The 21,285-nt window shown below is 38.8% G+C and overlaps 1 protein-coding gene and 1 pseudogene across 1 annotated transcript in view; one reads left to right on the forward strand and one right to left on the reverse strand.

Moving 5' to 3' along the window:
- Nucleotides 1-21,285, reverse strand: part of LPCAT4 (lysophosphatidylcholine acyltransferase 4) — a 189,457-nt gene that overhangs the window by 24,075 nt on the left and 144,097 nt on the right. The gene's annotated exons all lie outside the window — the stretch shown is intronic.
- LOC132360821 (protein BEX4-like) lies at nucleotides 13,698-14,036 on the forward strand (annotated as a pseudogene).

Genomic DNA, 21,285 nt, shown 5'->3' on the forward strand with positions numbered 1-21,285 from the left:
TGTCCCCTGCATTGGTAGGCGGATTCTTAACCACTGTGCCACCAGGGAAGTCCCTCTCATTAGTTTTAAAATCGACTTTAATGAGGTATATTTTATACCATATTTTTTTAAACCTTTTTATTTTGGAACAAATATATATTTACAGGAAGTTTCCAAAATAGTACAGAGAGGTCCATGTACTCTTCTCCCAGTTTCCCTCAGTGGTCACACCTTATATAACCATAGTACAATATCAAAACTAGGAAACTGGCATTGATAGAACGTGTGTATTTAGTTTCATGCCATTCTATCTCATGTGTATATTCAGGTAACTATCATCACAATCTAGATGCAGAACTATTCTGTCATCACAAAGATCACCCTTGTATAAAGGGATAAATCTCCAAAATTTACAGAGCCCATGCAGCTCAATATCAAAAAAACAAACATTGCAATCAAAAAATGGTCAGAAGACCTAAATAGACATTTCTCCAAAGAAGACATACAGAAGGCCAAGAGGCACATGAAAAGATGCTCAACATTGCTAATTATTAGAGAAATGCAAATCAAAACTCCAATGAGATATCAACTCACACCAGTTAGAATGGCCATCATCAAAAAGTCTAAAAATCACAAATGCTGGAGAGGGTGTGGAGAAAGGAAACCCTCCTACAATGTTGGTGGGAATGTATATTGGTGCAGCCACTATGGAGAACAGTATGGAGGTTCCTTAAGAAACTAAAAATAGAGCTAACGTATGATCCAGAAATCCCACTCTTGGGTATGTATCTGGAGAAAAACATGGTTCGAAGGGATACATGCACCCCATTGTTCATGTCAGAGCTGTTTACAATAGCCAGGACATGGAAGCAACCTAAATGTCCATTGACAGAGGAATGGATGAAGAAGATGTATGTATATATATACAATGGAATATTACCCAGCCACTAAAAAGAATGAAATAATGCTATTTGCAGCAACATGGATGGACCTGGAGATTATCATACTAAGTGAAGTGAGACAAAGACAAATATCATTTGATATCACATATGTGGAATCTTAAAAAAAATGATACAAATGAACTTATTTACAAAACAGAAACATACTCATATATTTAGAGAACGAACTTATGGTTACCAGGGGGGAAGGGTGGGGTGGAGGGATAGATTGGGAGTTTGGGTTTGTCATGTACGCACTGCTGGCGAGTCATGGCACCAAAAAAAGAATAATAATAAATAAATAAAATAGATAAACAACAAGGACCTGTATAGCTCAGGGAACTCAGCTCAATACTCTGTAATAACCTAAATGGGAAAATAATTTGAAAAAGAATAGAAAAAAAATGCTATTAAAACAATTTGTGAAAAAAAAGATTACCCTGTATTATCTCTTTACAGTCACGCATGCCCCTGCCCTCCCCTCCCCACCATCCCTCATCGCTGGCAGCCACTAGCTAATCTGTTTTCCATCACTGCAATTTTGTCACATCCAGAATATTATATAAGTGGAATCAAACAGCATGTGACTTTTTTTTATTGAATGAAAGATTTTAAAAATTCTATAGTGCTTTACAATTTTCAAAAGTTTCACACACATGACTTCATATAATCCCATAATAACCCTTTTTCCCCTCCTACTCCTGTCTTGCCCCTCCCCACTTCATATGAGGGATGTGACTTTTAAAAAAACCTTTTTGGATTGGCATTTTTTACTTAGCATAATGTGCTTGAGATCCATCCCAGTTGTGTGTTTCAATATTTCATTCCTATTTATTGCTAATTAGTATTCCATGCAATGGGTGTACTACAGTTTATTGAACCATTCACCTACTGAGGGACATTTTCATTGTTTCCAGGTTTTGGTTATTACAAATAAAGTTGCTATGAGCATTCACATACATGTTTTTGTGTAGACATAAATTTTCACTTCTCTGGGATAGACAAATGCCTAGGAGTGTGATTCCTGGTGGGGTTGTATGTTTAGCTTTATAAGAAACTGCCTAATTGTGGCTGTCCATTTTATGTTTGCACAAGCAATGCGCAAGAGATCCAGTTGTTCCACATCCTCCCTAACATTTGGTCTTGTCACTGTATTTTATTTCTGGTGTTCTAGTAGGTGTGTGGTTATATCTCATTTTGGTCTTAATTTGCATTTCTGTAATGGCTAGTGATGTTGAACATCTTTTCTGTCATTAGTTTTTAATACTTCTTCAGAGACCTCTTCCTCCTGAGCCACAATAACTGACTGAGACCACATGTTCATGTTCAAGCTTGGTCCTAATGAATATCCCTCTTCCCTTTACTCTCCATGGGAGGGTGATTATTTTTTGTAAAAGTCTTTGTGTCCCCTTGTGCTCTAGCACTGCCTGGGGTGAACTCTAATAAGGCCGTTTATGATAAATTATTTTCCGAATAGAAGTCCTGTGCTTGGAGACACTGCCGCCAGGTGACACATTATCATAGCGAAGGCATTTGTTAGTACCTGTTCTGAATACCTTATCTCTAGATCTTTTTGACTCTGTAACTGGATTGCATAGTTTATTTATATCCTAGGGCACAGATTGGCCTCAGTCATAAGCTCTGTAATGTAATACTTAGGAGTTAGTCTAGAATCAGACCAGTATAGATTTAATTTCTGGTTTTGCCACTTCTGAACTTTGTGACCTTGGGAAAGTTATTTGAACTCTATGAACATTAGTGTTCTCATATAGAAGATGAGAATAATAATGGCAATTACCTCATAGGATTTTTGTGAAAATTATCTGTGTTTCAGTTATCTATGGTTGTGTTACATGTCATCCCAAAGCTTAGTGGCTTCCAACAAGAATTATTTATTATTTCTCATAATTCTGTGTGTTGACTGGTGCTATAGACTGAATGTTTGTGTTCCTTCAAAAATTCAAATGTTGCAGCCCTAACCTTCAATGTGCTGGTATTAGGAGGTGGGGACTTTGGGAGGTGAGTAGGTTATGAGGGTGGAGCTTTCATGAATGGGATTAGTGGTCTTTTAAAAGAGACCCTGGAGAGCTTCTTTGCCCCTTCCACCATGTGAGGACACAACGAGAAGAAGGCTGTCTATGATCCAGGAAGCAGGCTCTTACCAGACCCCAAATCTGCCAGTGACTTGATCTTGGACTTTCCAGTCCCCAGAACAGTTGTGTCTCTTTAGCTATAATTTTATGACACATTTTTCTTTTTTAAAAGGTCCAGGGGCTTCTCTGGTGGCCCAGTGGTTGAGGATCGCCTGCCAATGCAGGGCAAACAGGTTCGATCCTTGGTCCAGGAAGATCCCACATGCCGTGGAGCAACTAAGCCCATGCGCCACAACTACTGAGCCTGCAGTCTAGAGCCTGTGAGCCACAACTACTGAGCCTGCATGCCGCAACTACTGAAGCCCACGTGCCTAGAGCCCGTGCTCTCCAACAAGAGAAGCCACTGCAATGAGAAGCCCGTGCACCACAACAAAGAGTAGCTCCTGCTCACCGCAACTAGAGAAAGCCCACGCACAGCAATGAAGACCCAACTAAGCCAAAAATAAATAAATAAAATAAATAAATTTATTAAAAATAAATAAATAAATAAATAAATAAAAGGTCCAGGCCAAGTATCTTGTAAAATTCTCAGGTCCTTGATTTGTTTATTTCTTCATACTGCCATATCACTTGTTTTCCTCTCCCCTGTATTTCCTGTATACATGATTGGGAGGTTTAGAGGCTTAATTATATTCAATTTAAACAGTTGTGGAAAGAATATATCATAGTTAATGCTGTGTATCTGATATTGTATCACCTAAGGGAGCAATAATGTCAGGCTGTTCCACTGTGAGTGAGGGTTAAGGTGGTGAGTACCAGATCACATCGTTGAATGCACCTATTTTCATCTTTGTAATCAGTAACTAATCTGTGGTTTTAGATCAGTCAGCTATTGCTGCATAACAAACAATATCAAAATTGAGTGGCTTAAAACAGTGATTTATTTGGCTCATGATTCTGGGGGTTTGAAATTTGAGTTCAGAGGGCAGTTCTCCTGGTTTCAGTTGGACTTCTTCATATACCTGTGGTCAGCTGTGCATTGGCTAGCTGGCTCTGCTCATGGGTGTGGATGCAATGTTTCTGGTGGCACCTTGAACCTCTCAGCAGGCTAGCCTGAGTTATTCTCATGACAATGGTAGAGTTCCAAGAGAGCAAGTGGAAGTGTGTGAGGGCTAGGCTAGGAACTGACATACTGTCACTTCTTCCACATTCCATAGGTCAAAACAAATCACAAGGCCAGTTGAGACACATGGGGTAGGGAAAATAGACTCCATCTCTTTATGGGGGAGCATCAAAATCACACTGCAAGAGGCATGGCTACAGGAGAAGAAGAGCTGGGACAATTCTGTTTTTTTTTTTCTTCACAATTTGATAATAAAAGGCTTTAATTGTAATGTCATTGGCACCTGCCATTTTACAGTTTCATAACTTAAGTTTAACTAAATAGTAAGAAATACTTGGACATTTTAAAACAAAATAAGAAGCATTTAAAATACCATGGTCTTCAGCTAATGTGAATATTTAAACATATGAAGGGAGAATTGTAAACACAATCAAAAAGGTGTTTTAAACATAGGGTCTGGAAACGGACCCTATGTTTTACATTTATGGCAGCATCGTATGGTATTTTTTTAAAACATATTTATTGGAGTATAATTGCTTTACAATGGTGTGTTAGTTTCTGCTGTATAACAAAGTGAATCAGCTATACATATACATATATCCCCATATCGCCTCCCTCTTTCATCTCCCTCTCACCCTCCCTATCCCAGCCCTCTAGGTGGTCACAAAGCACTGAGCTGATCTCCCTGTGCTATGTGGCTGCTTCCCACTAACTGTCTATTTTATATTTGGTAGTGTATATATGTCCATGCCACTCTCTCACTTTGTCCCAGATTACCCTTCCCCCTACTTGTGTCCTCAAGTCCATTCTCTATGTCTGTGTCTTTACTCCTGTCCTGCTCCTAGGTTCTTCAGAACCATTTTTTTTTTTAGATTCCATATATATGTGTTAGCATGTGGTATTTGTTTTTCTCTTTCTAACTTACTTCACTCTGTATGACAGTCTCTAGGTCCATCCACCTCACCACAAATAACTCAGTTTCATTTCTTTTTATGGCTGAGTAATATTCCATTGTATATATGTGTCACATCTTCTTTAACCATTCACTTAATTCATGGACATTTAGGTCGCTTCCATGTCCTGGCTATTGTAAATAATGCTGCAATGAATATTGTGGTACATTATTCTTTCTGAATTATGGTTTTCTCAGGGTATGTGCCCAGTAGTGGGATTGCTGGGTCATATGGCAGTTCTATTTTTACTTTTTTAAGGACCCTCCATACTGTTCTCCATAGTGGCTGTATCAATTTACATTCCCACCAAGAGTGCAAGAGGGTTCCCTTTTCTCCACACCCTCTCCAGCATTTATTGTTTGTAGATTTTTTGTTGGTGGTCATTCTGACCGCTGTGAGGTGATACCTCATTATAGTTTTGACTTGCATTTCTCTAATGATTAGTGATGTTGAGCATCCTTTCATGTGTTTGTTGACAATCTGTATATCTTCTTTGGAGAAATGTCTATTTAGGCCTTCTGCCCATTTTTGGATTGGGTTGTTTGTTTTTTTGATATTGAGCTGCATGAGTTGCTTGTATACTTTGGAGATTAATCCTTTGTCAGTTGCTTTGTTTGCAAATATTTTCTCCCATTCTGAGGGTTGTCTTTTCATCTTGTTTATGGTTTCCTTTGCTGTGCAAAAGCTTTTCAGTTTCATTAGGTCCCATTTGTTTATTTTTGTTTTTATTTCCATTTCTCTAGGAGGTGGGTCAAAAAGGATCTTGCTGTGATTTATGTCATGGAGTGTTCTACCTATGTTTCCTCTAAGAGTTTTACAGTGTCTGGCCTTACATTTAGGTCTTTAATCCATTTTGAGTTTATTTTTGTGTATGGTGTTAGGGAGTGTTCTAATTTCATTCTTTTACATGTAGCTGTCCAATTTTCCCAGCACTACTTATTGAAGAGGCTGTCTTTTCTCCATTGTATATTCTTGCCTCCTTTATCAAAGATAAGGTGACCATATGTGCATGGGTTTATCTCTGGGCTTTCTTTCCTGTTCCATTGATCTATAATTCTGTTTTTGTGCCAGTACCATACTGTCTTGATTACTGTAGCTTTATAGTATAGTCTGAAGTCAGGGAGCCTGATTCCTCCAACTCCGTTTTTCTTTCTCAAGATTGCTTTGGCTATTTGGGGTCTTTTGTGTTTCCATACAATTCTCAGATTTTTTGTTCTAGTTCTTTGCAAAATGCCAGTGGTAGTTTGGTAGGGATTGAATTGAATCTGTAGATTGCTTTGGGTAGTATAGTCGTTTTCACAATGTTGATTTTTCCAATCCAAGAACATGGTATATCTCTCCATCTGTTGGTATCATCTTTAATTTCTTTCATCAGTGTCTTATAGTTTTCTGCATACAGGTCTTTTGTCTCCTTAGGTAGGTTTATCCCTAGGTATTTTATTCTTTTGGTTGCAATGGTAAATGGGAGTGTTTCCTTAATTTCTCTTTCAGATTTTTCATCATTAGTGTATAGGAATGTAAGAGATTTCTGTGCATTAACTTTGTATCCTGCTACCTTAACAAATTCATTGATTAACTTCAGTAGTTTTCTAGTAGCATCTTTAGGATTCTCTACGTAGGGTATCATGTCATCTGCAAACAGTGACAGTTTATTTCTTCTTTTCTGATTTGGATTCCTTTTATTTCTTTTTGTTTTCTGATTGCTGTGGCTAAAACTTCCAAAACTATATTGAATAATAGTGGTGAGAGTGGGCAACCTTGTCTTGTTCCTGATCTTAGTGGAAATGGTTTCAGTTTTTCACCATTGAGAATGATGTTGGCTGCGGGTTTGTCATATAGGGCCTAAATTCCCTCTATGCCTACTTTCTGGAGGGTTTTTTTTTTTTTTTTTTATCATAAGTGGGTGTTGAATTTTGTCAAAAGCTTTTTCTGCATCTATTGACATGACATATGGTTTTTCTCCTTCAATTTGTTAATGTGGTGTATCACATTGATTGATTTGCGTATATTGAAGCATCCTTGCATCCCTGGGATAAACCCCACTTGATCATGGTGTATGATCCTTTTGATGTGCTGTTGGCTTCTGTTTTCTAGTATTTTGTTGAGGATTTTTGCATCTATGTTAATCAGTGATATTGGCATGTAGTTTTCTTTTTTTGTGGCATCTTTGTCTGCTTTTGGTATCAGGGTGATGGTGGTCTCATAGAATGAGTTTGGGAGTGTTCCTCCCTCTGCTATATTTTGGAAGAGTTTGAGAAGGATAGGTGTTAGCTCTTCTCTAAATGTTTGATAGAATTCTCATGTGAAGCCATCTGGTCCTGGGCTTTTGTTTGTTGGAAGATTTTTTTTTTAATTAATTAATTAATTAATTAATTTTTGGCTGTGTTGGGTCTTCGTTTCTGCGCGAGGGCTTTCTCTAGTAGCAGCGAGTGGGGACCACTCTTCATCGAGGTGCACGGGCCTCTCCTACTGCGGCCTCTCTTGTTGCGGCGCACAGGCTCCAGACGTGCAGGCTCAGTAATTGTGGCTCACGGGCCCAGCTGCTCCGCGGCATGTGGGATCCTCCCAGACCAGGGCTCGAACCCATGTCCCCTGCATTGGCAGGCAGATTCTCAACCACTGTGCCACCAGGGAAGCCCAAAAGGGTGATTTCTTAATTCAGTAATTTCTTCTATATTTTCTTCCTTTTTTTTTTTTTTTTTTTGGCCACACCACATGGCATGTGGGATCTTCCCCGACCAGGGATTGAAACTGTGCCCCCTGCAGTGGAAGCGCAGAGTCTTAACCATATATTTTCTATCTAGTGAAGTCCCATATATTTTCTATCTAGCATTCATCTGTAAAAAGAGCCCTCCTTTATTTTCCTTTTCTCTCATCTTTGCACATTATTATAGGCAACATTTTAATCATTATTTTAAAAACGTATGCTCATAAAAATTCAAGCAATACAGAAATACGCAAAGTAGGGAGTGAAAACCTTCTGTAATCCTACTTTCTAGAGGAACAAGTTACAATTTTGTACACATTCTTTTATATATATATATATATATATATATATATATATATATATATATATATACATATACATGAGAAACAAAAATGGGATCTCACTTTACATAACACTCAGATTTCAGATGTTTTTGAAATAGCAAAATAAGCATCTTAAACTACTAATATTTTAAAACAGAGCAAAGTGGCAAAACACTTTCCCCAAAACTTGTTTTCCCTCCTACATTCTTAGTTTTTCTTAGAAATGTGTATTGTAAATCCAGCATCGCCAATCACCACTTCCACATCCAATTAACCACCAAGTCCTATTTAAATCCCGTCATTGTCCTTGGATTGCAGTATATCATCTTCAACTTGGCCCACTAGCTACTCCTCAATCTGATCACTCCTGTCATCCCCATCTTCACCTGCTGCCGTCACTCTTTCTGCCCCAGTCATGCCAGATTTCTTTCAGTTCCTTGACCTCACCACACCCTTCGCGCCTCCTGGCCTTTGAACATGTGGTTCCACCTCCTGAAACACCCCCTCCTTACCTTCCCCCTAGCCCAGCCATGCCTGACTACATCTTATTCACTTTCAGTTTAGATACTACTTCCTCAGGGAGGCCTTCTCTGACTCCCAAATTGGTTTATGTTCTCCTGTTTTGTATCCTGTAGTACTTGAAATTAATGTTTCTATTCATGGTCAGATTATAAGTGCCAAAGGACACAGTAACTGTGTCTCCATTGTCCACCACTGTATCCTCAGGGCTGGCATAGCATTTGGCACATCATAGGTACTCAATACATGTTTATTTAATGAAAAAAATAGAATGGTGTTCTGAAATACTGGGAACTAATACTGGCAGGGCCCTATGGGGCTCCTGGGCACAAAAGCCTTTTTTCTGTGTCCCCCATTTCTTTGATTACAGGAAATAGGCTTCATTCAGCCACCATGACCTTCCCTGAGTTCCAATGGGCAGATTCAAGCAGTTGTTAATTAGAGAAAGGAGGGGATGTGAGACAAGGGAGAAACAAACAGTCAAGAGAAACAATAGTGCAGCCTTGGGGCAAGGTCCTGGTTAACGATTAACAATGGTATGCTGCCCACCAGCACGTAGACCCCAGACCAGTTGGAACCAGAAGGTTTATGATGCTGACTCCCACTTACCTCACCATCAACAAATCAGAAGAATGTCCACAAACTGATCACGCCCTCTTTGAACCATGACTATAAATCTTCTCACTACCCTCTCCAAGTGGGGACACACAGTTTTGAGGGCATTAGCCCGCTGTGGCCCCCTCGCCTGGAAAAGCAATAAAGGTATTCTTTTCTACTTCCCCCGAAACTCTGTCTCCAAGATTTAATTTGGTGTAGGGGTACAGAGGCTGGATTTGGCTTCAAAACCAGTATCACAATCCTATTTCCAACCATTTCCCCCCTCCCTAGCCTTTCAGTTCCTGAACACGCTGTATTGGACCCTGTCGGTGCTCTGCCTAGATCCTCTGGGACCCTTTGGTAAACGATTTCTGCCTGCTTTTTAATGGCCAACACCTACAACTCTCTTAGGAGGACTATCCTTGGGTGATTAGAATTGCTTTTTTTGAGGTATAACTGACTAATAAAAATCCTATATATTTAGGGTATACAACATGATGATTTTTTAAAATTATTATTTATTTATTTATTTATATTATTTATTTTATTTATTTATTTTTGGCTGTGTTAGGTCTTCGTTGCTGTGTGTGGGCTTTCTCTAGTTGCGGCGAGCAGAGGCTACTCTTCGTTGTGGTGTGCGGGCTTCTCATTGCCGTGGCTTCTCTTATTGAGGAACACAGGCTCTAGGTGCACGGGCTTCAGTAGTTGTGGCATGTGGGCTCAGTAGTTGTGGCTCGCGGGCTCTAGAGTGCAGGCTCAGTAGCTGTGGTGCATGGGCTTAGTTGCTCCACAGCATGTGGGATCTTCCCAGACCAGGGCTCGAACCCACGTCCCCTGCATTGGCAGGTGGATTCTTAACCACTGCGCCACCAGGGAAGTCCCATGATGATTTAAAAAATCTTTTAATTTTAATTTAAACACTTCAGAAATGCACAAAAATATATTCTTTTTGTTGTTCACAATTAAACAACATGATGATTTGATATATATATATATTGTGAAATGATTACCACAATCAAGTTAATTAACACATCCATCACCTCACAAAGTTAGCTCTTTTTTTGGTGGTGAGAACACTTAAGATCTACTTTCTCAGAAAATGTCAAGCACACGATACAGTGTTATTAACTACAGTCACTATGCTGTATGTTATATCCCCAGAACTTAATCATTTTATAAGTGAAAATTTGTACCCTTTGACCAGCATCTCTCCGTCTCCCTCAGCTCCCGGTCTCTGGCAACCACTGTTCTATTTTCTGATTATTCGGTGAGTTCAATTTTTTAGATTCCGCATGTAAGTGGGATCATCCAGTATTTGCCTTTCTGTGTCTGGCTTATTTCACTTAGTGTAACTTCTGGGTATATAGCCTAAGGAAGTGAAATCAGTATTAGAGCTGCTTTGCTTAGGCAAAGGCAAAAGGAATTGACAGGGAGTTTACATTCCTCCTGCACCAACCTGCCCAGTCCTCAACTGCTGCAGAAGTATGAAAACCCAGCTCCTTTGACTCCAGTTGGGATAAACTCTAAACTCTGAGCAATAATCTACATTCCAGAGGTCCCCTGAAGGATCTGGCTGAGGCCCATGAGATCGCACCCTTTCCTGTCTTTCTTCCCTCCCTATCCTGCTTCCCCAACTCCCTTACTAGTTTCTCTTGGGATCATTTTCTTTCTTTTTTTCTTTTTTCTTTCTTCTTCTCCTTCTTGTTTTTTTGTTTTTGTTTTTTTTTTGAAAGAACTCAGGAAATATTGTTCCCATGAGCCATTTTAAAATTTAATTTTTAATAAAGATTTAATTGACATATAACATTGTATTAGTTTTAGATGTACATAATGATTTTTAAATTGAGGTATAATTGACATACAACATTGCATTAGTTCAGGAGTGCAACATAATAATTTGATGTTTGCATATGGTGTGAAATTATCACCACAATAAGTCTAGTTAACATCCTTCACCTCACATAGTTACAATTTTGTGTGTGTATGTGATGAGAACTTTTAAGATCTACTCTCAGCAACTTTCAAATATTAAAGGCAGCATTATTAACTATAGTCACCATGTTGTACTTCACATCCCCAGCACCTATTTATCTTATAACTGGAAGTTTGTACCTTTTGACCACCTTCATCCATTTTCCAACCCTCCCACGCCCTGCCATTGGAAACCACCGATCTGTTCTCTGTATCTATGAGTTTGGTTTTTTTTTTTTTTGATTCCACATACAAGTGAAATCCTACAGTACTTGTCTTTCTCAGTCTGACTTATTTCACTTAGCATAATGCCCTCTGGGTCTATCCATGTTGCTGCAAATGGCAAGATTTTCTTCTCTTTAATGGCTTCATGGTATTCCACTGTATACATACATACCTCATTTTCTTTATCCATTCATCTCTTGATGAACACTTAGGTTGTTTCTATGTCTTGGATATTGTAAATAATGTTGCAATGAACGTGGGGTGCAGATGTCTTTTCAAGATAAGTGATTTCATTTCCTTCAGATAAATACTCAGAAGTGGAATCCTGGATCATATGACAGTTCTACTTTAAAATTTTTGAGGAACCTTCATAATGTTTTTTTATAGTTGTTGCACCAATTTACATTCCCATCAACAGTGCACAAGGGTTCTCTTTTCTCCGTACAAACACTTGGGGAACATTTTTTTAATAAATCACCTGAATATGAATCTTCTGACTCAGGGCACTTGACCTTGCTTTGACTTCTTTCCTTCCTTCATCCAGGTCTCTGTTCACATGCGATCCCCTCTGAGAGGCCTTCCTGAACCCCTGATATAAAAAATAGCACCCCTTCTCCCTTCCCATCCTGCTCCTGTTGCCTTCCATCTCAGTAACTTGCTTCATTTTTCTTTCATAGCACTAATGACTCTCTGAATTATATACTTATCTTTGTGTTTATTGACTGTTTCCCCAACTGTTTCCCCAGTGGCTGTTCCATGAGGGCAGGGACTTTGTCTTTTTGTTATTGCTGCTCTAGAACAGAGCAGGGGTGCTCAGTAAAAATCACTTAAATGAATTATTACTCTTTAGTACAGCAGGGAAATGTAGTGGTGAAAATTTGGGGTCAAAAGAATAAGATAAAATTCTACTGTTAAAATTTATATTTTCCTGAAAATTGTATATAATCTTTACAATTTTGCATGTTTTTCGGTTACTGTTTTCATTTTGCAACAATTTGTCAGAAAAAATATTTTAATTAGTGTTGTATGGTCTCCTTGTAGGAACCCCAAAGACTAGTGTCGTTTTCCAACTGAACACGATTTTGGAGAACTTAACACCATTTTGGATGCTACGAATGAAAATAATTTGCAATGGAAAGAGCATGAAATGGTAGTTGTAGTCCTTGTTTTCTACAAACTAGCTCTGTAGTCTTGGCCATCATCCCCTTCCTGTGAAATGACTGGGTTAGGCTTGGATTAATTGTTCTCAAACTTTTGTGTGCCAGGTAGATGAAAATTTCCTGACCCAACCTGAGAGATTTTAATTCAGGAGGTCTGGAGTGGGCCTCAGCATTTTTCCATAAGCATACTGAGAAATGGAATATTGCCTGCCATATCAGTAAACAAAGGATGTCACAATCATCAGAGATTGCAGCCACCAGCCAAGGTGAGTTTGTGAGCCCTGAGGGAACTCGGGAGGGAAACAAAGAATACCTGCCATCTCATAGCCATCAGACTGCAGCCCTCCCCACGGTGAGCCCTGAGAAAACACAGGACACTGGCCCCAGTTAGCTGAGGTGCATATCAAAGGAATGATTTCAGTGAGCCCAGACTCTTGCCTCTTCCCATACATAGAAAAGCGCTAAATTCCTTAACATGACATATCTGGTCTTCTTTAATTAACAATAATCTTTTGATGTTCAGACTACCTGCCCTTTGTTGCAAAACTCCTATATATTCTGGCTCCCGCACTTGCCTCCTTCAGCAGTTCTCTCAGGGTTACTTGAGATGCTGCCTCCTGAGCTTGAAGTCCTAAAAATCCTGCTGAATAAAACATAACTCTCAACTTTTAGGTTGTGCATAATTTTTTAGTCGACAATACTATAACCAGGTGACTTAGAAAGAGTCCGTAAACCACACTTTTAGAAAACTGGGCAAGATGTTCATTTATTATGTCCATCATTCCACAAACATTTATTGAGCATCTACTATGTGCTCTGCTATGTGTTCTAGAGCCTGGTGATAACAGCCATGAACAAAATAAACCAATCTCTAGTCTCCTGGAGCTTCATTCAAAAGTGTGTGTGTGTGTGCGTGTATGTGTATAGACCCTAACTTTGCTCACTCCCTCCTTGGTCCCTGCTCCCAGTAGCCCTGAGGGATTGCTGGGTGGGGGCAGCCCCAAAGAGTAGGAGTCTGAGGGGGAGAAGGTCTGCAGATCTAAATGTCCCAGACCCACCCGAGTCGAAAATCGGGAGGAGGAGGGGACAGCTGAATAGGTCCAGGAGCAATGGTGTCCAAAGAAGAACAAGCAGTAAAAAAACTCAACATGGAAAATGCCCAGCAGGAGAACGAAGGAGGGAACCGGGGCCCTGTGCAGAGTGGAGAGGAATCACGTCATTTGAGAGGGGGCTTAGGCCAGAAGCCTGGGGGAAATGTAAGGCTGGGGCAGGGCTAGGCGACTTGTCCCTAATTTTCTATGGGCCATGCCCGACAGGCACATTGATCACAATGAAGTGGGAGAGGATGTAGACAAGTACGTAGGGCAGATGATGGAAATCAGGAGAAAGACTAGGGAGCAGCAAATGTGCACTTCCAAACTGCTGAGCCCGACAGTCATTATGTATGACTTCTGCCTTAAACCTTGAATCCTAAATTTTCCCCTGAGGTTAACAATGTGGCCTCTGCTCTACAAGTTTGTAATTTTGTGATCACTTTTTCTGTAAATCTTTTGGCGTTTCTACTTACCAGTTTCTAATTGAATATTGTTTTGTCTCAGTGTAAAAGTTTCTGTCCAGCAGGGCAATTTCACCCAGTTATAGGAAAAAAATATTCTTCTCATAATATGAAATTGATGAAGCAGTTTAAAAAGCAAAGAAAAGTGTGTGTGTGTGTGTGTGTGTGTGCCCGCGTATGTGCCTGACAAGAGACACAAACAAAAAAACCCATAAAAAAAATCTATAGTGTCAGGTGACGCTAAGTGCGAAAGAGAAAACTGAAGAAAGGATGGGGCATAGAGGGCTGAGCAGGTGGGGTGGTGGTGATTGGGGTCGTAACCATGGAGACCCACTGAGACGGTGGATGTATGAGGAGAGAGGGAGTGAGAGATGAAACTGCCTGGGAGAAGAGCATTCCAAACGGAGGGAAAAGGCTCTGAGGAGGGGCCTGCCTGGCATGCTGGAGGAAGGGCGAGGAGTGTAGTGACAGGAGATGTGGTGGGAGCTCCTGAGAGGCCAGATCACACGGCGCTTGGTAGGTCATCTTAGAGTCTTAGGTTTTACTCTGAGCAGAATCAGAGGCCAACGGAGGGAGAAGAGACATGGTTTATTCTACTCTTTGGAAGATTCACTCCCTAAGGGTGGAAATAGGCGTGTGCTAAGTGCTTGACGTGCGTAAAGCTGATTTACTTCTCGCAACAAAGAGCTTTAACATTCTATTCCCTATTGGCTGTCTGAGTTGGTGAAAAATGTTTTAAAAATTGATCTTGTTCTGTTCTTTGTCTTTCCTGCTTTTACTGTTTACGTGATTTACTCGTTCTCAACAATTTACAATTTCCTGATCTTTTTTCAGCAAGGGTGTGGTAGGATGGGAGGGACGAAGGCCAGTCTTTCTTGCTTCCTGACATTTCCTTCCTCGTGGATGGACATATGTTCAGCCAGCACGGTGGGGCTGGGGATGTTTTACCATGTTGGATGAGGGTGTGGAGGGAGGAGGTGGGCATTTCTCTCTCTGCTTCCTGCCCTCAGGCAGTGTTCATTCTTCTCTGTTCCTCCAGGCACTAAGAGTTTTAGGGACAGGCTTCTACTTGGGAAGGTCTGTGGTGGTTTAGCACTGTTTGAACCCTTAGCAGTGGGTCTAATTTAGGGTTGAGCCTTCAGAGCATGTAGCTTTCATACCTCTGTACATATAACAAGGGCCAACATCAGCTTATCAATAACAAAAGTGAGGTTTGGCTTCCAACAACCTTATTTATTGTCTCTATCCTTTTTGATCATAAGGTAGAAAAGAGCTGTAATACTTGGGTCATCTCAAGGCCTAGAGGTACTCTTTGCAGCACTTCTCTAGGTTCTTAGAACAGTGTTAATGAGGTTTTATTCCAAGTTTTTTTTTTTTTAAGATAAAAGAAGCTTGCTGGCTGGTCATTCACAAAAATTACAGTAGGTGGCAGACACATTCCATCAAAATCAACTTTCACAGCAGTTCTATTAAGGAACTAGTCAATTTTTTGCAATGGCCCATTAGAAACCAGATTGTCTTCACTCAGGCTGTTAGAACAAAACCATAGATTGGGCGGCTTTTTTTAAAAAATTAAAGTTATATGTTTAATTTAATCCTTATTTAAATACAGACTTTGAGGCAAAATTTAATCATTACCTATTCTCCCCACGACAAGGCAGCTCTAGCTACTGGGAACATTCAAACTCCCTTTAAATAAAATGTTTATTTTCATCTCATTATAAAAGCATAATAATTTTTTAAAAATTTTAATTTTTTAGGGAGAGAACAATCACCTATATTCCCACCAATCATCACTGTTAACATTTTGATAAGTACATACCCAATGTTTTTGCTATTCACATCAGTCTTTTATATGGTTACATGGTTAATTACCATGCTTACTTTTGTTTTTAAATTAGTATTTAATAAGCTTTATAGAGTCCATTATATAGTGAAACTGAATCAAACTAAATAGTTCTCCCAGTTGAAGGATTCAAGGCTGAGTTCTGCTTTGCTCGTTAAAAGTAAATTATAAGACCTGACAGTGACATCTTAACTGCAGAAGAAAGATGTCAAATCAAAGGAACAAACATTGCAAAATAAAAATTTAATAAAATGAATCTGGTGGGATATATTTCTATATTGAATTTAAAATAGTTTGACTGGGTGGCTTTTAAACAACAGAAATTTATTTCTCACAGTTCTGGGGGCTGGAAGTCAAAGATCAGGGTGCCAGCACAGTTAAGTTCGGGTGAGGACGCTCTTCTGGGTTGCAGATGCCTGGCTTCTCATTGTACCCTCATATGGTGGAAAGGCAGTGAGAAAGCTCTCTGGCCTCTTTTTATAAGGGCACTAGTCTCATTTATGAGGGCTCCACCATCATGACCTAATCACCCCCAAAGGCTTCATATCCAAATACCATCACATAGAAACTTCAACACATGAATTTTTCAACATATGAAATATGCATTTAAGGTTTAAGGCGTTGTCGTGTAAGAGCAGACTTACTCTGTGCAGCTTCAGAGAGCAGACTCTAAGCCAGTGGGCAGGTAATTACACCTCATCACAGGGAAGAATTCTCTAACATTTTGAGCAAACATGGAATGGAGCAGTTGGTGAAATAGTGAGCACCTGTGCCTGGAGAAAGAGTCTATCTCTTTTGATTGCTTTGTTAAATAACAACAACAACAATATCTTGCTGACTGCCTGGTGCTGATGTTCACTATGGGTTTACATCCCGGCTCTCTATTTGGAGCAGCATCACTAGGTAGGGTTGGTGGACAGACTTGGCACCCAGGCTTTCACCAGATATGTGACATTGCCCAACTGCATAACTTCTTTGTGACTCAGGTTCCTCATATATAAATGAAGATAGTTATGGGATTTATCTCATGAATTGTTGTGAGGATTTCATAAGTTGATCTAAGTGGACTCTAGTAAGTATTTGGAAAGCATGAGCTATTATTTCTTGATTTGTGATGGTCACTGTTATGGACTGCATGTTTATATCCCCCCTCCTCCCAATTCATCGGTTGAAACTCTAACCCCTAATGTGCTGGTATTAGGAGGTGGGACGTTTAGGAGGTGGTTAGGTCGTGAAGGTGGAACCCTCATGAATGGGACTGGTGACCTTAAAAGAGACCCCAGAGAGCTCTCCTGTTCTTCCACCATGTGAGGACACAGCAAGAAGATGGACATCTATGAACCAGGAAGTAGGCCCTCACCAGACACTGAATCTGCTGCTATCTTGACATTGGAATTCTAGCCTCCAGAACTGTGAGAAATAAAAGTTTGTTGTTTAAGCCACCCAGTATATGGTAATTTGTTATAGTAGTCTGAACTAAGACAGTCACTATATCACTTGTAAAATAAAAAGCGTGTTTTCATATTTCCAAGTCAACATTATTTTTTTGTGATTTAAGAATGAATCCTGCCAGTTCTATCTCAGGGTCACAGAGCCTTTTGAATGTCTATACAAGATGGAATTGACTGAGAGTAAATTTTATTTTTTGAAGTAGTCAAAAGTTATTCAGAGCCAAGTCCTTCAAATAAGAAAAGCCATTAAATTGGGTTTTTGATGTGTGGCAGGATAATTTTTGAAAGTAATAATTTGTATTTTGCCATGTACTTATTCCTGCTTCTCCAACCCAAGTGCATGGCCAGGCCTTTTTAGAAATTCCTTGCTTCAGATGTTTATTGTAGGCTATAAATACAAATTTTGATGTCAATAAATCTTTTTTTGATTTTGATAGTATATGACCTCCACCGAGTTTAATTTATGTCCTGGAGGGGTAAGAAAGAGAAGAATAGACAAACAGAGAGAGATAAGGAAAAGATACCAGAGACTGGGTTGGGGATAAAAGTCACTGGGACTTGTGCTTATCAGAAACCTGGGTCCCAGGCACAGGGACTCCTAGCCTTGCCTCTGACTCCAGTGCTCCAAGTGTGCATAGAAGAAGCGAGATGCTAAACCAGAAGGGACCACGATATATTGGGCCAATGGGCTTCTTAAGCAGTTTGGGTAGATGACTGAGAAACTCTCTCATGCTTCAGCACTGAAAGATCACAGGATCCTGACACAACTTGGGAATCGGGAACCCAAATAGTGGATGGAATGGCATTTCTCCAGCAGCCTGGCAGAATGGGGCTCAAAGTCAGATTTCAGACGATTAGAAGAAAATAAGACAACAAACTATTTTCTGTATCCCTGAAATCATCAGATTTCAGATGAGTAAAAGAAAATAAAGAAACACTATTTCTTGTATCCCTAAATTTGTGGACCTGGAGTCATACCTGCTAAAAATATTTTTTGCTAAATACAAATGTATGTCTCTAAAATAAACATATTTACTTTTCCAGCTCCAGTGTTTTATAGATGTGAGTGCCCCACATTTTCTGCACAACAGCATCATTGGAATAAGTATAGAATTTTCTAGCTGGTTATTTGAAGGTCAGTGCTCTTTTGCCTGTATAGATTATTTAAAAAAATTGAGATATAATCGACATAATGCCTATATGAATTATGAGTAGATAAAACTGTTTCATTACTTTGAATTACTTTGTTTCATTACTTTGACTTCCTTTGTCTGTTTTGAGGGGTTCTTGGGAAAAGCCTGAAATTAGGCTTGAGATCCTATAGTATCTACATGTAATGATATATTTTAATTTAAGTTAATTTAATTTTTAAAATCCATGTAATGATATTTACTTCTCACATTTATAGATTAGACTAATAGATTTTGAGACAATTAGCTTGTCAAGATTATTTTGGGATAATAATAATAATAGTGTTAATGATTATTATGATGATAAACTAATTGAAATGATAGAAACAAATAAGAAGGCTACATAGTAAAGTCAAAGAAACAGTATTTTTGGATTTATTATTGTCATTTAACTATTCAGTGAATATTTTTATAGAAGTTACTGTATGTGTTGTATACTTTTCTAAGGACTTTACTAATATTAACTCGTTTAAGACTCATAACAATTTTATTAGGTAAACACTAGTATCTTTTCTACTTTAAAGATGACAAAATTGAGACTTAGAGAGTTTAAGTAACTTGTTTAGGTTATGCAACTAGTGTGGAATCAGGGCTTAAACCCAGGCAGGCTACCTCTAGAGCCTATGTTCTTAACCACTATGCTACACTGCCTCTCTCTAACAGGGTCTAATGAGCAGCTGAGATCCTCTTTTTTAGGAGAAAAATGAGAAGGCATGGGTGATCTGTGACAATAGGAAGAAACAGCTCATTAATTCATTTGTTTATTCTTTTGTTTCCTACGCTCCATTTGTTTAGTTCTCAGCCTCAATTGCTATTCCAGAAAGTTTATGAAATCTACTCAACTCTGTTACTAACTGTTCCAATGTAGTGCTTAGGTGGTGAATATGTCCATCAACTCTGCAGCCAATTCATGGCTTCACTTGTATTATTGAATGATTTTCCTACATCACATAAAGAACAACAGCCATATTTTTGTCTATGGATTTACCATGCAACGAACAAGATAAAGAGACTATCTTTATACCTGTCCTCATCTTTACTCACCAGAGAATCTCCTGAAAGATTACATACTAAATATCTCAATTGTTCTGTTACCTCATCAAGGCTAGGACAATCACACCAACCATATGCTATTGTAATGTCTTAATAGTGTATCATTTTTGAGAACCAGGGGGAAATCATTTTTTATTCAGCTCTAGTTTTTGCTTTAATAGACTGATGCATTGTATTTTTTAAAAAGTGGTTTAGAAATGATATAGAGAGTAAGTAGAGAAGAGCTATGCAATAATATAAGAGATTAAAACAGGTTAAAAATGTTTTGATTACTCAGCTGGAAGAATTAAAGGCTGAAGAGTGAATCAAGAAACATTTAAACAGAACTCTGATCAGTTGTAGTCTTTATACATATAACACAAACTAGATAATAAGTGTATTATGTAAGTGGAGCACTAATTATATGGTATATAAATATATTTTCTTGATATGGTCTTAAAAACACTGTGAATAGGTACTTGAGTTAAATGCTCTGGGGACTGAATTCTGGAAGGGAAAAGCTGGTTATATGACCAACAGGTAATCCTTGAAGCTTAAGGGATTTTTTATCTCTTGCTTTGTTAGTAACCATGGCTGAAATACATTTTGAGGGGGCTCCGTAGGACACAATTCTAAAACAAGAAAAAAGACCTGCTTATTATTTTAGCTTATACAGAGCTCATGAGTGGAAATAAAATAAACCATTTATTTAAAGAAAATAGTGAACTTAAAAGAAGCTCTCCTACTCCAAGTAAACTAAGAAACCCCCAAAGTCATTTCAGTTTTCTACATTTCTTGCAAAATAAGAGTACTAGATTAGATTGAATCAGCCAAGGAAGGTTTTTTTGTTTGTTTGTTTGTTTTCACTATACAAAATTCAATGTCTCTCATCTGTTGGTATCATCTTTAATTTCTTTCATCAGTGTCTTATAGTTTTCTGCATACAGGTCTTTTGTCTCCCTAGGTAGGTTTATTCCTAGGTATTTTATTCTTTTTGTTGCAATGGTAAATGGGAGTGTTTCCATAATTTCTCTTTCAGATTTTTCATCATTAGTGTATAGGAATGCAAGAGACTTCTGTGCATTAATTTTGTATCCTGCAACTTTACCAAATTCATTGATAAGCTCTAGTAGTTTTCTGGTGGCATTTTTAGGATTCTCTATGTATAGTATCATGTCATCTGCAAACAGTGACAGTTTTACTTCTTCTTTTCCAATTTGTATTCCTTTTATTTCTTTTTCTTCTCTGAATGCCGTGGCTACAACTTCCAAAACTATATTGAATAATAGTGGTGAGAGTGGACATCCTTGTCTCGTTCCTGATCTTAGAGGAAATGCTTTCAGTTTTTCACCATTGAGAATGATGTTTGCTGTGGGTTTGTCATATATGGCCTTTATTATGTTGAGGTAGGTTCCCTCTACGCCCACTTTCTGGAGAGTTTTTATCATAAACGGGTGTTGAATTTTGTCAAAAGCTTTTTCTGCATCTATTGAGATGATCATATGGTTTTTATTCTTCAATTTGTTAATATGGTGTATCACATTGATTGATTTGCGTATATTGAAGAATCCTTGCAGCCCTGGGATAAATCCCACTTGATCGTGGTGTATGATCCTTTTACTG

Source organism: Balaenoptera ricei, chromosome 2, assembly GCF_028023285.1.
Source record: "Balaenoptera ricei isolate mBalRic1 chromosome 2, mBalRic1.hap2, whole genome shotgun sequence".
Taxonomy (NCBI): Eukaryota; Metazoa; Chordata; class Mammalia; order Artiodactyla; family Balaenopteridae; genus Balaenoptera; species Balaenoptera ricei.